Here is a 17,319-nt window from a genome sequence, read left to right as displayed (position 1 = left end):
TCATTAAATTTCAATTAAATTTCACATTATGATCTTTTTAATAAATCTTGATTCTGATTAGAATATACAAATATGTTATATATATGACCACAGAATAAGATAAATTGTAAAATAAAAATAGCTTTGATTAAAGGCCTTATTATTTCTTTAAAGATAAACACATGATATAATATTAAGGTATATTAAATATAAAAAACACTACAAAATAATTCACGATTCAGAAGTAGCTATTGAAAATTATTTTGATATTCATATTTATGTTCGTGTTAAACAGGATGCAAATAAATAATTAAAAAAAAATTTTTGTAGTTGGTATTATCTAAAAACTCATTGTTAGAGTATATTTCTGTTAAGAAAATTTTTTTTATCATATTTTAAATACACTGGCTGTACGATCTTTTAAATAGTTCGGTACTTTATTAAAAATGACAGCAGTAGCGTAATAAGGCTCTTTCTTGTAATCCGAAGTATTACGTTAAGTTGAACGAAAACAGTTCATTCATTGTCTTATTTGATATTGTTATTTTTAAAAAAAATAAATAATTATTCTTATTAACAAAGATTACACACTCATAAAATATAAACATAAGGGTAAGTTGATATATTTAATCCTCTAATTATAGGTTGTATAATTCGTAATTATGGGCACTAGATAATGATCTGACAGCCCATTTTTAAATCTTTTAATATTTTTTAAATTGTTATTAATCAAATGTAAGAAGAATAAATTGAGTTATGTACATGTGTTCTTTGTATTATAGGTATATAGTAGTTTACTGAAATTTGCTTAGTACTTACAACAGGTTTATCAATTTTCTTTCAACTGTTTCTGAATATGAATTATCTTGTCAATCTTATAATTCATCTGGATAGATAAGAGAAAAAACTTAATTTTTTCTTTATAGTTTAACAATTTTGAACTTAATTTAGTTGTCTACATCAAACAAAAATTCCACGGTATATTATTATTTTTTAAATTTAATAATAGCTATTTTTATAATGAAATACATTTTTAAAAAAAATATATGAAAGCATTATTTTATGTGATCCTGTTACTTAGAGATATTTTACAAAATACAAGAAGTACACAGTATTCTAATTTTACTCTACTTTCCATAGTTCTGTGTCATATTGAGAATGTTACACCATGAAGGTAGAATCACCAGGCCTTCTTCATAGTGATATCAGTAGGCAATTGTCATTCATTTTCTTTTCTTCTGTAAACCATCTTGTGATACATATTGAACTTCCTATTCTCTATCCTATTTTTTTTTTTTTTTTGCTTATGTGATTCTTTCTTCATATTTATTAAATGTTTTTCTTTTGTGATGTTTTGTAGGATTTCAAATCTTCCTTACTTCTTTTTATTTCAATTGTTTGATCCATTTGATGGTAGCGGCTGTTTAAACCAAACAAAAAACTTTCTTGATTTTTTTCCTGTCCATCTATTTCATTCTGTATTTTTTTTTAAATCAAAACTTTCCGAGTGCTTTTTTTATTTAAAAAATTTATTCTATGATTTTTCTTCAAATTTTGTGTAATTTTTGTTAATTTTATATCCAAGAATGTTGAGATTTTTGTTTTTATGTACTAAATGTAAAATTTACATGTTGTCATTGTTGTTAATGCTTCTGTTAAATAAGCATCTAGTCCATTCAAATTATTATTTAGTGTGTTTACTGTATTTTAATTTGTATATTCTTTGGTTCCTGTCTGTGACTGATAGCCATTAACAATGATATTACTACTATCTAGATTGAAGAAGATCTTGCTAATTATCTTTATAAAAGAAAAATCCAGTGTCTTGAAAGTGTTATCGTAGTGTTTAAAACAAATTAAAAATAACATTACTGTATTTATTTTATTTTTTAATGGTAGAGCATATTTTTACAAGGAATTATTATTTTTTTCATTAGTTAAAGAGGATAAGGGTCTTGGGGGAAATGGTTCTGAAATTATGATATAATTTTTTTCTTAATTTATCCTTGAAGATAAAACTACATTGGAAAAGGAGTAGAGTATCACAGTATTCTATCTTTCTTTAAGTGAAGATCAAGGATGCCCCCAACCTTTTTGACATCATTATGTGCCTTTGAAAATAATATATATGTGAAAAAAAAGTGGTTCTAATATCGCAGTATATAAATTTTTCAAGTTAATTATTGAGTTCATGAGGAGTCCAATATTGTTATATCATATGTAAAAATCTACTACATTTTTTTTAGGTTTATTGTGATGTAATCAAAAATATTTGCTCTCAATTTTTCAAATATACAGGAGTTTATTTTGAACATGTATTTGTTTGTACAGCACTGAAAATATTAATCCCTTTCGCCACGTCTTACCTCTGTGAAAAGAGTTTTTCATCTATGGTTGCACTAAAAACTAAATATAGGAATCATCTATTATCATTTAAAAACAATTTGCTTTTGTGTTTCTAACATGGAACCACGTATGGAGAAAACGTTTAAATGAAAAACAAACGCAACCATCTCATTAATTTATTTTCTTTACTTGTGTACTTTACTTATAAATGTAAATAAAATGTTTATAATAAATCATTTCTTTTCTCATATTATGATTTCATTGTTGTAAGCTAATTTCATGATCCCCGTGGGGTTGGCGACCTCCAGGTTGAGGATCATCGAACGGCTAAATATCAAGGTCAATGAACAAGTAATAGCAGAAACAGATAGATTAAAGTACTTGGGGGTCACCTTTCAGAGAAATGGTGCATTTACGGAACACATACATGAGGTTTGCAATAGGGCTGATAAGATGACTAAATCTCTCAATATTATTATGACTTCTCAAAGAGCACCTAAAGCGTCTAAAAGGAAGGTTGTTGCGTCCTCGGTTATGTCGTCGATATTATATGCTGTCCTGGTATGGTGGCGTTCAGTACGGATAAAGAAGAACTTGGCACGCTTAGTTAGGACCCATAGGAGACTGTTGCTTGGCGTGGTTTCCGCGTACAGGACAGTCTCCTATGAGGCGTTATGCGTTTTATCAGGAGTGCCTCCAATCGACCTTATGGCTCATTTCAGAGTCGAAAGAGATCAAGGTGTTGAAGTTCATGAAGCGAGGCATAGGCTAATAGAGAGATGGCAGGAGAGATGGAGCACAGCAGGCCCTGGAGACAGGACCAGAAGGCTAATCCCCAATCTAAGGAACTGGATATATAGAAAACACGGGGAAATAAACTTTTACACGTCACAGTATTTTACAGGACACGGTAGTTTTAATTACTATCTGCATAGAGTTGGTAGAAGGGAAACTGCAGCCTGTATGTACTGTGACTGTGATGATGATGTTGAACATACTTTCACTGTATGTCATAAATGGAGGGAAGAGACAGACGGTATTGACCTGTCATCTGATGGAACTGGCAGACTAATCAATAGCATGTTAAACAGTGAAGAAACTTGGAAAAAAGTTGAATTGGTCATCAAAAGAATACTTATGCAGAAAAACAACGATGAGAAAAGACTAGGATTTTAAACTTTAGCATAGGGCAGGGTGGACAGCCTCAGTAGTGAGGGCTGACATGCCGAGGTGTGTCAGTTCCGACGATCCACTGGGGACTCCTAAGGGTTTTTTCGTTAGGTTAATATCAAGATCTGAGAAGTCCCAATCGCCACGTCACGACAATACATGGCATTGACGTGGCGATATACGGATGGGGCAAAAGAACTCAAAAGAACTGACCGGTGGGCCGACCTGCCATGGCGGACTTATAGCCGGTAGGTAGGAAGGCCCATTAGAGTAGAACAGGCACTCCCCTGGGTGGCGCAATACCAACCAGTCGGACCGGCCCAGGAGAGTAGAGTTCAAAAAATCAAAAAAAAAAAAAAGGTTGAGAAATGCATGTCAAGGACCTGCTGTACGATACTACAGAAAGAGAAATCAAGGAGGCGATCGAAAAAGTACTTGGAGTTGGTGAAGGTTTTCAAATCACATCCATAAGAGAAGCGTATGGCAATACAAAAAATGTCACTGTGGTCACTAACCAAAGAAACGCTACTAAGCTAATTGCATCAAGGCTGAGGGTTGGCTGGGTGTGCTGTAGAGCATAAATACGCACAGAAGTCAAGAAATGCTATCGTTGCTGGAATACAGGGCATGGCAGGAGAGAATGTAGAGGTCCGGATCGTTCTGAATTATGTTTCAATTGCAGCAGACCGGGACACGTTATTAAAGATTGCAAAGAAGCAACGAGATGCCTTGACTGTGGATCTACGTCACATAGAACTGCTAATACAAGTTGTAACAAAAATCATGTGTAAGATATTTCTAATCAATAATAATAGGAGCAGGCTATCGGTGGATCTGTCGGTAGAGATGGCCACAGAGGCAATTTCAATTTTCTGGTGGCCACAGAACCCAACATGTACTCGGTGGCCAGGGGTCATTGGTTGCCCGACAGAAACGGGGACGTGGCCATTAGGAGAATCGTAGGCAACGTGGATCATAGTTTATACCATAGAGAAGATGGCATTGTAGCCATAGAACTAAATGATATAATAATTATCGGAATATATATCAGTCCGAATTGCGACATGGAGTTTTTTCAGCAGAAATTACTTAGCTTACAACAACTTATGATACGCTCCCGTAAAAGAACAGTCGTGTTGGGAGATTTTAACTGTAGGACTGCATTGGCTGGAGCCACCACCTCCAATGCTAGGGGACGAGTTCTTGAGGAACTACTGGAGGCCACCGGGGCGTCCTGCATGAATGAAGGGACTGCCACGTACTGTGCGAGAGGACATGAATCGATCTTAGACTTAGTTTTAGTTGACGGCAGGTTGAATATTAATACAATTGATTTCGCAGTGAGGAAATCGGCAGCGACCATAAGGCCATTTCAGTCACTATTGGAGATTACCCTATAGGAACAAGACAGATACACATCAACCACCGATTGACCGACTTCCAGATCCACCGCGTAATCAGAAATGTGGCAAATAAAATCATGAACTGCGCACAAATAGACCCGGTGATATTTCAAGACATCATCAAGGAAGAAATGGCCAAGATACCGCAAAACAACAATAGACACCTTCCGGTATACTGGTGGTCACCGGAAATAGAAGACCAAAGGAAGATAATGCAACGGTGTAAAAGAATTGCACAACGTTTACGAGCTAGAAACGGCATGATAGAGGAAGGCAATCTAGCTGTAGAAAACTACAGACAAGCCAGAAAGAAATTGAACTTTCTTATAAAGCAAGCGAAAAGAAATAAATGGCTGGAACTGTGCCATGAACTTAATGCTGACCCCGGGGCAAGGCATTTAAAATCATCACTAAACGTCTGGGCAGGCATGTGCCGACATTGAGTAATGAAACGTCGGCACAACTAGTAAGAACATTATTCCCCAGAGCGGAAAATCCTAACAGATCAGTGATTGGTTGCGAAGGAGGCAGGTTTACTCAGCAAGAGGTAATGGAGGCTATCGGCAAATCTAAGAATAAAAAAAGCCCAGGGCCTGATGGCATAACAGCTGCCATCATTAAAGTTCTTGCAAAAATAATACCCTGGGAAATGGTGGACATTGCCAGCTTTGGCCTACAAAACAGGTGTTTTCCTGACTGCTGGAAGGCAGCCAGGACGGTCTTTCTCCCCAAGGCAGGACCAGCCAATGAAACAGGAGGTTATAGATCAATTACGCTAATTAACAATATGGGGAAGGTCGTAGAAAGACTTATTGAAACCAGGCTTAGGAAAGAAATTGAGGAGAGGCAATGCTTACACCCAGAACAGTACGGGTTTAGGAGAGGATGCTCTATTATAAGTGCTATTGAAAGAGTTAAAAGAAGAAGTTAAGAGAAGTGGATCCTGGAGAGTCAGAAAAATTCCCCTCATGATTATGCTCGATATCAAAAACGCTTTCGGCACAGTACCGTGGATAGCTATAATAGAGGCCCTACAAAATATGCACATAAGTGACTATCTGATTAATCAGATTAATCATTACCTCCATCTTAGGTTTATCGAAGTTAAAAAGGCTTGAAGGTAAAGCTATATATCAGGTGTTTGAAGGCGTTCCTCAGGGATCCGTGCCTGGACCTACCCTGTGGAACGTCTTCTATGACGGGATTTTTAGATTAAATTACCCGGAAGGGGTATCAGTGGTCGGCTATGCGGACGACATAGCGGTTCTAGTGGAAGATAGAAATGTAGATATCGTAGAGGACAAAGCCAATCGAGGCGCTATGTCTAATTGACGAGTGGCTGGAAAGAAATCAGTTGCAGATTTCCCTTAGGAAATCTTGTTGCATGGTTCTTGCAGGTAGAAGACCCATCAGAAACATAAATATAAACATCAGAGGAGAAAGAGTCATCGAAGTCAATGAAGCAAAATACCTTGGTGTTCTGCTAGACAAAAGCTTAAAATTTAGTAAACATGTCGATATGATTTGCAACAGGGTTACCCCCACCATTAAGGCCTTAAGGGGGCTTTTTCAAAATCATGGCACAACTACGATGGAAATCAGGAGGCTGATAACGGCGGCCACCACATCGGCGCTATTGTATGCGGCCCCGGTATGGGGAAATGCAATAAATACACAGAGAAATAAAACTAAACTAAAATGTGTTCATAGACTCGCTCTACTTAGGGTGGCTGCAGGCTACAGAACAGTGTCGTATGATGCGTTGTGTATAATAACAGAAGTTCCCCCTACAGATTTGCAAATTAGAGACAGGACATTAAGAGCCACGAGACTTCCCAGAGGCGAGACCATAGAGCTAATACAGCAAGAGTGGCAGAGTGCGTGGGCGCACTCAAGAGTTGGGGATTGGACGAGAAGGCTAATCCCCAACATAAATACATGGCTTGGTAAGAGACTGGGTAACGTGAACTTCAATAGCACGCAACTATTGACAGGCCATGGTTGTTTTGGTCAATATTTATTCAGAATTGGGAAGAGGGCCACCCCACTATGCGTTTATTGTCAGGAGATCGACAATGTAGAACACACCATCTTCGCATGTCCCAGATGGGTTGATAATAGAAGGGAAATTTTAATTAATAGACTGACCCCTGACAATTTAATTAATTGGATGGTGTATAGTCAGGAAAATTGAGACTGGTTCAAGAAGTTCGCGGGGGAAATTCTCCGTATTAAAGAAGACGAAGACAGAAGACGGGGGTCGTAGTTAAAGTAGGGAAGGGAGGACAGTCCCTCCGTGGAGGGCCCGCATGCTGAGGTGTGCGGGTTCCTGAGAAGGGAGGGAACTGTGGGGTAAAGTTAAGACCGAGTCCCGGCCGGCGGTGTCGGCCCTGCGGGTGCCTTGGTGCTTAGTGGTGTCGGTGTCGCCGGTTTGAGGCATGGCAAAAGATAAAGACCGAGACCCGGTTCCCTGCCGAGGAGCTGAGGGACGGCGTTGCCGGACCTTGGCCATGAGGAGGGGGATTAGAGGCATGGCAAATGGAAAATAAAAGATCCGAGACGGGGGAGGCTAACCTGCCGTGCCGGACGTGCTGCCGGTGGGTGGGGGAGGCCTCCTTTGAGTATATGGACACTTTCCCCGACTGCGTATACTTAAATGAATATCCGGTCGGGGGGAGAAGGGGGAAAAAAAAGGTTGAGAAATGCTAACCCACCAGGTTGGTCTAGTGGTTAACGCGGCTTCCCAAATCAGCTGATTTGGAAGTCGAGAGTTACAGCGTTCAAGTCCTAGTAAAAAGCCAGTTATTTTTACACGGATTTGAATACTAGATCGTGGATACCGGTGTTCTTTGGTGGTTGGGTATCAATTAACCACACATATCAGGAATGGTCGAACTGAGAATGTACAAGACTACACTTCATTTACACTCATACATATCATCCTCATTCATCCTCTGAAGAATTATCTAAACGGTAGTTACCGGAGGCTAAACAGGAAAAAAAAACAAAGTTGAGAAACGCTGGTTGAACTGAGACCATACAAGACTGCACTTCATTTACACTCATACATATTATCCTCATTCATCCTCTGAAATAATACGTGAACGATAATTCCCTGAGGCTAAACAGGAAAACGAAAGAAAGATACTGTACAACTGTTATCATGTAACTGTGACTTACTGATACAGCACTGTTTTCATGTAATTCAGTATAATACTTTGGCTTACACAGGAGGGCCTGTGACATTTTTAATAAATTACTGAACCATCTAAAATTTATCTTCTCACCAATTTATTTAACATAAATTAATTTAAAGAAGTAATATTACTATGTCGAGTAACTTTAGAATAATACTAATTAAAAATTTTTTAAAAAATCCGAAATTTTCTGCATCCATTCATCGTGTACTTAAATATGTGCTCAAATAATTTTCATTAACACCAATTGAATTGTCAATTATATTGTAGTTATTTTTATATTTAGAACCTTAATATATTTACCTAAAAATTATTTCATATGTTTATATTTTAAATAATATGAATTTCAATCACATCATTTTTTATCTTGTAATTAACTGTATATTTTGTGGTTCTGATATGGATGTTTTTCCCACGGTTTTCCTTTATTCAATTCAGTTAAATGTTGGAGCAGATCTTTATTTGTCCATTGAGTAGCATATCAATACAGTTCTGACGTGATTAGGAATTACTTATGAGTAGTGAATAGTTGTTAATAATACAAAGATTATTCAACGACAAAGTTATTGTAATTAGTAGGTTTATTTCTCTTAAATGAGTAAACTAACAAATTTTTCTCATTAACTACACCACTTATATAATAACAATAAATTTTTTTATATTCCAAAAACATTTTTACTTCCTTGTACGAAGTAAAGGAAGTATTGTGATCGCGAAAAATTTCGGTTTTCAGATTTCAATGGAAATATTCATCTTGACCATCCCTGAATCCATTTTGACTAGTTTCGGCATGACGTCTGTATGTACGTATGTATGTATCACCGAAAAAACGATAACTCAAAAAACGAAAAAACGTATACGTTAAAAAACGAAAAAACGTATCATAACTCAAAAACGATTAGCAGTAGGATGTTGAAATTTTGGATTTAGGACTGTTGTAACATGTAGTTGTGCAGCTCCCCTTTTGATTGCAATTGACTGGACCAAAAGTGTTCAAAAAACCCAAAATCCAAAATGTTTTGATTTTTTACTTTTTCTTAACTGCAGTAATAAGGCCTCATTGAGAGCTTTTCAACAATATATCATAAATGGTACTTATTTTCAATAGTTCCAGAGTTACAGCCAAATAAAATTTTAATCAATGAAATATTGGGATCTTACAAGGGGAAGGCACGTCGGTTCGAATCAGATTTCATCTCCTTTTTTTAACTTTTTTTTTTTAATTTAAATATTTTGATTTATTAATAATTATTAGCCCTGATTGTAAAAAAAAAATTGATAAATAGTAATTCAATAGCAATAAAAAATTTAAAAAATGAAAAAATATCAGAAGTTATTAATGAAATAAAATTTTATGTACTTATAATTTTAAAAAAATGTGTATATGTAATTTAATAGGTGTACAAGGAAGTCATGTGGTCTGATTTTTTTGTATGGATTTTTTTATTATTAATAACTAATAAATAAACCTTATGTAAAAGCTCAGTTTTTTTTAATGCTAACAAAATCAGTGATTTATATATGGGTTTGTTCACTTTTCGAGGGAAATCTATATATATATATATATATCCAAAGTGTATCAGGAAGTTCTTCTGCGACTTCAATAACCTATTCTACTTGTGAAAATAGTGGCAAAAGTTCATATAAACATATGTCCTAAAATGCTTCATTTGCGAGTTACTATGTGAAAACCTTCGCTCGAATTTCAGCTTTGAGGTGAAATAACGTACTGAAATTTTTAGAACGTTAATGAAGGGACAGAATTAGTGACTTATAGTTTTTGACCAAAAAATCGAATAAAGTAGGACTCAAAACCGAATATGCAGTAGTTTTTGAGAAATCTGGGGTGAAAACCAATAAATTGAGGTAAAAAACCCTGTTTTTTATGTTTGACATACAATAACTTTGTTAAACGGGGTTTTTTTTTTTGTCTTCAGTCATTTGACTGGTTTGATGGAGCTCTCCAAGATTCCCTATCTAGTGCTAGTCGTTTCATTTCAGTATACCCTCTACATCCTACATCCCTAACAATTTGTTTTACATATTCCAAACGTGGCCTGCCTACACAATTTTTTCCTTCTACCTGTACTTCAAATATCAAAGCGACTATTCCTGGATGCCTTAGTATGTGGCCTATAAGTCTGTCTCTTCTTTTAACTATATTTTTCCAAATGCTTCTTTCTTCATCTATTTGCCGCAATACCTCTTCATTTGTCACTTTATCCACCCATCTGATTTTTAACATTCTCCTATAGCACCACATTTCAAAAGCTTCTAATCTTTTCTTCTCAGATACTCCGATTGTCCAAGTTTCACTTCCATATATACAAGTGACACTCCAAACATACACTTTCAAAAATCTTTTCCTGACATTTAAATTAATTTTTGATGTAAACAAATTATATTTCTTACGGAAGGCTCGTTTAGCTTGTGCTATTCGGCATTTTATATCGCTCCTGCTTCGTCCATCTTTAGTAATTCTACTTCCCAAATAACAAAATTCTTCTACCTCCGTAATCTTTTCTCCTCCTATTTTCACATTCAGTGGTCCATCTTTGTTATTTCTACTACATTTCATTATTTTTGTTTTGTTCTTGTTTATTTTCATGCGATAGTTCTTGCGTAGGACTTCATCTATGCCGTTCATTGTTTCTTCTAAATCCTTTTTACTCTCGGCTAGAATTACTATATCATCAACAAATCGTAGCATCTTTATCTTTTCACCTTGTACTGTTACTCCGAATCTAAATTGTTCTTTAACATCATTAACTGCTAGTTCCATGTAAAGATTAAAAAGTAACGGAGATAGGGAACATCCTTGTCGGACTTCCTTTCTTATTACGGCTTCTTTCTTATGTTCTTCAATTGTTACTGTTGTTGTTTGGTTCCTGTACATGTTAGCAATTGTTCTTCTATCTCTGTATTTGAACCCTAATTTTTTTAAAATGCTGAACATTTTATTCCAGTCTACTTTATCGAATACCTTTTCTAGGTCTATAAACGCCAAGTATGTTGGTTTGTTTTTCTTTAATCTTCCTTCTACTGTTAATCTGAGGCCTAAAATTGCTTCCCTTGTCCCTATACTTTTCCTGAAACCAAATTGGTCTTCTCCTAACACTTCTTCCACTCTCCTCTCAATTCTTCTGTATAGAATTCTAGTTAAGATTTTTGATGCATGACTAGTTAAACTAATTGTTCTGTATTCTTCACATTTATCTGCCCCTGCTTTCTTTGGTATAATGACTATAACACTTTTTTTGAAGTCTGACGGAAATTCTCCTTTTTCATAAATATTACACACCAGTTTGTATAATCTATCAATCGCTTCCTCACCTGCACTGCGCAGTAATTCTACAGGTACTCCGTCTATTCCAAGAGCCTTTCTGCCATTTAAATATTTTAATGCTCTCTTAAATTCAGATCTCATTATTGTTTCTCCCATTTCATCCTCCTCAACTTCCTCTTCTTCCTCTATGACACCATTTTCTAATTCATTTCCTCCATATAACTCTTCAATATATTCCACCCATCTATCGACTTTACCTTTGGTATTATATATTGGTGTACCATCTTTGTTTAACACATTATTAGATTTTAATTTATGTACCCCAAAATTTTCCTTAACTTTCCTGTATGCTCCGTCTATTTTACCAATGTTCATTTCTCTTTCCACTTCTGAACACTTTTCTTTAATCCACTCTTCTTTCGCCAGTTTGCACTTCCTGTTTATAGCATTTCTTAATTGCTGATAGTTCCTTTTACTTTCTTCATCACTAGCATTCTTATATTTTCTACGTTCATCCATCAACTGCAATATATCGTCTGAAACCCAAGGTTTTCTACCAGTTCTCTTTATTCCGCCTAAGTTTGCTTCTGCTGATTTAAGAATTTCCTTTTTAACATTCTCCCATTCTTCTTCTACATTTTCTACCTTATCTTTTTTTCAGACCTCTTGCGATGTCCTCCTCAAAAATCTTCTTTACCTCCTCTTCCTCAAGCTTCTCTAAATTCCACCGATTCATCTGACTCCTTTTCTTCAGGTTTTTAAACCCCAATCTACATTTCATTATCACCAAATTATGGTCGCTATCAATGTCTGCTCCAGGGTAAGTTTTGCAGTCAACGAGTTGATTTCTAAATCTTTGCTTAACCATGATATAATCTATCTGATACCTTGCAGTATCGCCTGGCTTTTTCCAAGTGTATATTCTTCTATTATGATTTTTAAATTGGGTGTTGGCAATTACTAAATTATACTTCGTGCAAAACTCTATAAGTCGGTCCCCTCTTTCATTCCTTTTGCCCAGCCTGTATTCACCCATTATATTTCCTTCCTTGCCTTTTCCAATGCTTGCATTCCAATCTCCAACTATTATTAAATTTTCATCTCCTCTTACGTGTTTAATTGCTTCATCAATCTCTTCGTATACACACTCCACCTCATCATCATCATGGGCGCTTGTAGGCATATAGACGTTAACAATCGTTGTCGGTTTAGGTTTTGATTTTATCCTTATTACAATGATTCTATCGCTATGTGTTTTGAAATACTCTACTCTCTTCCCTATCTTTTTGTTAAACGGGTAATAATCCCATAAAACGTTAAAACAAAACATGAAGAGAATTTAATTTTGAACAAAATGGTGTAACATAATTTGAATAAAACAAAGAAAATTTGTAAAAATTAGAATTTTATTTAGAAATAGTACATTATTACATTTGCCAGAAAAGTATTTATTAAATGTAAACAAAAACCAAATTCTTTTTTTGGTGATGTAAAAATTTGTAAAAACAGAATTTACAGTTAAAAACTGCTGTTAAAATATAAAACAAAGCTGGAAATTACGCAACAATTGTAAAATAAAACTAAATACAAATTACTTAGATAATTTTTTTATTAATGACAGAAATACAATAAATTATTTGAAAAATTTTTATTTCAATGTTTGCAATAAAATAACAACAGCTGATCAACAATGCACAATACTGTATTAGTGTTTAAATCATTCTGTAAGGTACATAAGTATATCGGGTATGTGAACTGTGCTTTGTTGAAATGGTGAGCTCAGTTTTTAACATTATTATAAACTGGTACATAAATGCATTTTTTGGTCTATTGTACTGTTTCTAAATAAAATTCGAATTTTTTTAACTTTTCTTTGTTTTATTCATTGTTTACAATTAAATTCTCTACAAGTTTTGTTCAAACGTTTATGTGTTTATTACCCATTTAACGAAGTTATTGTACGTCAGCCATAAAAAAACAGGATTGATTACCCCAATTTATTGGTCTCAGAAACTACTGCAGATAAGGTTCTGGGATCTATTTTATTCGATTTTTTATGTTAAATACCATAAGAAATCACTAATTCTGCACCTTAATTAACGTCCTAAAAATTTCAGTACGACTTCATTTCACCTCGAAGCTGAAATCCGAGCGAAATCTTTTACTAGCAGTACCTCGCAAACGAAGCATTTTAGGACGTATGTTTATACGAACTTTTGCTACTATTTTCACGAGTAGAATATGTTATGAAAATCCCGGGAGAACTTCGTGATACACTCTGCTACGTACAATCTGATATATATACAATCCTGTATATAATCTGTTGTATATATGACTAATTATACTGTATATAATGTGTTGTATATATGACTAATTATACTGTATATAATGTGTTGTATATATGACTAATTATACTGTATATAATCTGATTTTTGTATATGCAAAAACGGTCGTATATTTTGTTTCATAAAATTATCTCGATAATGTTCAAAGTTACGTTGGTAATGTACTCGTACGTTATTACGGGTGGAAAGGTTCTGATCACTACCTTATAAGTTTCTGCCAAGATTACCTTAAGCATTGCGTAGACTTTATGTAGAAGTTTTTACAGTATTGTACGAGTTAATTATACTCGTACATGCTTTTGGTTAATGATCGTAAAAACACGTGAAAAAGAGCGTTCTTTATTTAACACATAAGCTGTATTTTGAGGTTTGTTCAATAATTATATACAAATGATCTAGGAAAATTATTATTTATTCTGTCACAATGAAACTAATACTACTTTTAAACATAATACCCGGCTAAATTAAGCACTTTTCCCATCTTTCTGTTAGCTTTCTTATTCTCTGAGAAGTGAAAAAAAATCTGATAGTCCGGAATTAGGCTTCTCGACTGATCTTTTGAGTAGTTTCTCATGACTTTTGAGCGGTATTGAGGCGGGCGTTATCATAGTGAAGAATTCACCTTTTGAAAGAGTCATGTCGTTTCCTCCTTATTGTGAATTTCTCTTACGTTCTAGCATAACATCGCAAAGTATTTGCGATATTATTGTACGTTGTCTTTCCAAGTAATCGCAATAAATTGGGCTTTTATCGTCTCAAAACACTTTAAGCATCGCTTTACTAGCAGTAGCATAGGTTTGAATTTTTTTTCTAACGGGCGACCTCTGATGTTTCCATTCCATACTCTTGACGTTTGGATTCCAGCTCAAAATAATGAATCCAGATTTCATTACGAGTTATTATTCGATCTAAAAAAGCAATATCTTCCTTGATGTTAGACGGAACGTCCGTATGTGCAATAATTTATAATAACATTTCCCGTTCCGAAACGTCAGCTGCTATTCTTCTTAGATTGGGACAATAATGAAGTTTGTGGCTGGATATTTAATACAGCTTGTTCAATATTGACTTTCAATCGTTCAAGTGGTTTGTTGCTGTAGGCTTTTTCTTTGAGGTAACCCCATAGAAAAAAATCCGCCGCCGTCAAATCTGGAGATGTTGGTGGCCACAAGCCTCGACCGATAACACAATTACCAAAGAATTCCTCAACGAAATCAGAAGTTGAACCTGCGTAGTGCGATGTCGCACCGTCATGTTGTAGCCAGCAGTGTCTGTCTTCCTCTTCCAAGAGTGCAATGAACTGAAATAAAATATCCTGATATCGTTCTGCATTAATGGTGTACTCCACAAATAGGACCGATTATTTTCTTCCGCGATATCGCGCACAACACGCCCAACTTCTGCCGGTGTAATTGTTTTTCGTGATAAACGTGAGGATTTTCAGCACTCCAAATTCTACTGTTTTGGCTGTTTACGTAGCCATCCAAATGAAACCGTGCTTCATCTGTGAAAAATAACGAATCCATAACATTAATTCCCTCACGCAGAAATCGACGGAACCGTTGACAATATTGTAGCCGTTTTTCTTTGTCGGGCTCAAGACGTTGATGAACCGTTTGAATGCGATAAGGTCGTAATTGTAATTGTTTGGTCGCCCGATGAACGGTTGATTTAGACAAATTAATTTCAGCAGACAAACGTATGATCGATTTATTTGGCGAGGCGAGTAATCGGTCTTTGATTTATCTGTATTTGTATCTGTATTTATCTGTATTTGTATCTGTATTCAACACTGACGCAGATCTTCTGTGTTCCTTGTTATTAACAGAACCGGTCTCTCTAAATTTTGCGACTAACCTTGATACTGATGTTTTGTTAGGAGCTGGTTTATCTGGGTACTTATGGCGAAACAAATCTTGCACTGCAACCACTGATTTCGTACTGAAGTACGACTCGACAATGAAAACACGTTCATCTAGCGAAAACACCATCTTGTCTCTAGCAATACACTGAACGTTATGATTGCATTGTTGTTACTATCGGTAGTGTTCTACTGCGTCGCCGCGATGTTCAGATGTTGGACGAGTCCATTTCAGTAACGAGTAGGGGAGTAAGCTTGACTTTTGAAATTTCATGGATGAGTGATTGATGGGTTACATAGGTTACGTTTTATATGGGACACCCTGTAAATGGGGAATATAATGAAAGTACTTTTTCGTCAATCAATCCTGTGTCCCTGGAAATAGTATTCACAGTACTGCTAGTGTAAATATTGATTGTTAAAGTTTTAATTTAGTATCGACAATTTAATTTTATTCTGTATTTTGATTTTAATTTTACAAGAATTTATTCAATTTTATTCTAAAGCTCAATTTGTTCAATTAATTACCAAATTAACAAAGTCAACTTTTTACTATTACTTAGGTTTAAAATGTGCTTTATTGGGGTTGGAAAGCCTGATCAGAAGGTAATGCATCTATATCCTTACAAAAAGTAAGTAATTCTATTAAATGTATTGAACAATATGACAAAACGTTATAACACGTTTTAAACATTAAACGACAATAACTTATAAGACTTTAAAACATTAAATGTTTTTTATATTAATGAATATCTTCTTCAAAACACACGATTATATGGCACATATCCGTATTATAATCAATTATAAATACAGAAGAAAACAGATACACACTGCATTATAAATATGGATCGACCTACGAGTGTGAAGTCATTAAATGTCGTATTAGTGAACAAAGTTTTCTAATTTCTACCTCTCACCTATGACGTCACAACATAGCGGATGACTACAGCATTAGTCCGTCCGCTAAGTGGGATGTGGGGTGTGCAAGGAGGGGAGTGGTTCGGTTAAGACCCCACTTTGATAGGAAACAAATTTGTGGATTCAACGAGATGCTAATAGAAAAAACAGCAACGATAAAGACCCGCTGTACTGCCTTCTACAACGTTTCAAAATTATTACTATTTTTTGGAGTGGGGATGCAGTATAGCTAAAACATTTTTGCGAAATGTACACGAAAATCACCTCTTGTACTGCCTTCTATAACTCTTCAAATTTAAAACCATTTTTAGGGGTGGGGGTATAATTTAGCAAAACCTTTTTTTTGTATAAAAGTTGTTTATTAATATTCACAAAATAATATTAAAAAAGATATAACCTTAATTATGCAAAATCTGGACACGATTTCGTCCCCCCCCCCCCCAGTGCCCCTCGCCCCTGACATTTGAATTGAAAATTTACTAGCATCAATGCCCCGTATATAGTAGTAATGTAACCAAGTTTGATGAAAATCGGACCGGTAGTTACCGGACCGGTGGAGATATACACACCTACACATATACATAAATACGTACACAATTTTGTCGTGGAAATTTCGATGCAATTTTTCGATTTTCTGGGTTCTTAGGGGTCAATTCGTGAAGATTCGGTGAAAACCGAATATGCCCAATTTTAACCGATCACCATACTTTCCCTTCTATTTATCTATAGCTGCTATATAGACGGGAAAGTAAAAGATTATAATTTTTGATGGTATTTATTGGTAAGGTTTAAGATATAAGTTTCAATAAGTTTG

General features: G+C 35.2%; 1 protein-coding gene and 1 long non-coding RNA gene across 8 annotated transcripts in view; one reads left to right on the top strand and one right to left on the bottom strand.

The window, feature by feature from the left end:
• Positions 1-17,319, bottom strand: part of LOC142323966 (SEC14-like protein 2) — a 195,432-nt gene that overhangs the window by 48,604 nt on the left and 129,509 nt on the right. The gene's annotated exons all lie outside the window — the stretch shown is intronic.
• Positions 1-17,319, top strand: part of LOC142323969 (uncharacterized) — an 87,446-nt gene that overhangs the window by 15,189 nt on the left and 54,938 nt on the right. The window lies entirely within an intron of this gene.

This window comes from Lycorma delicatula, chromosome 4 (genome assembly GCF_047948215.1).
Source record: "Lycorma delicatula isolate Av1 chromosome 4, ASM4794821v1, whole genome shotgun sequence".
Classification (NCBI taxonomy): Eukaryota; Metazoa; Arthropoda; class Insecta; order Hemiptera; family Fulgoridae; genus Lycorma; species Lycorma delicatula.
The sequence above is the reverse complement of the archived record's forward strand: the minus strand, read 5'-3'. Positions and strand labels throughout refer to the sequence as shown.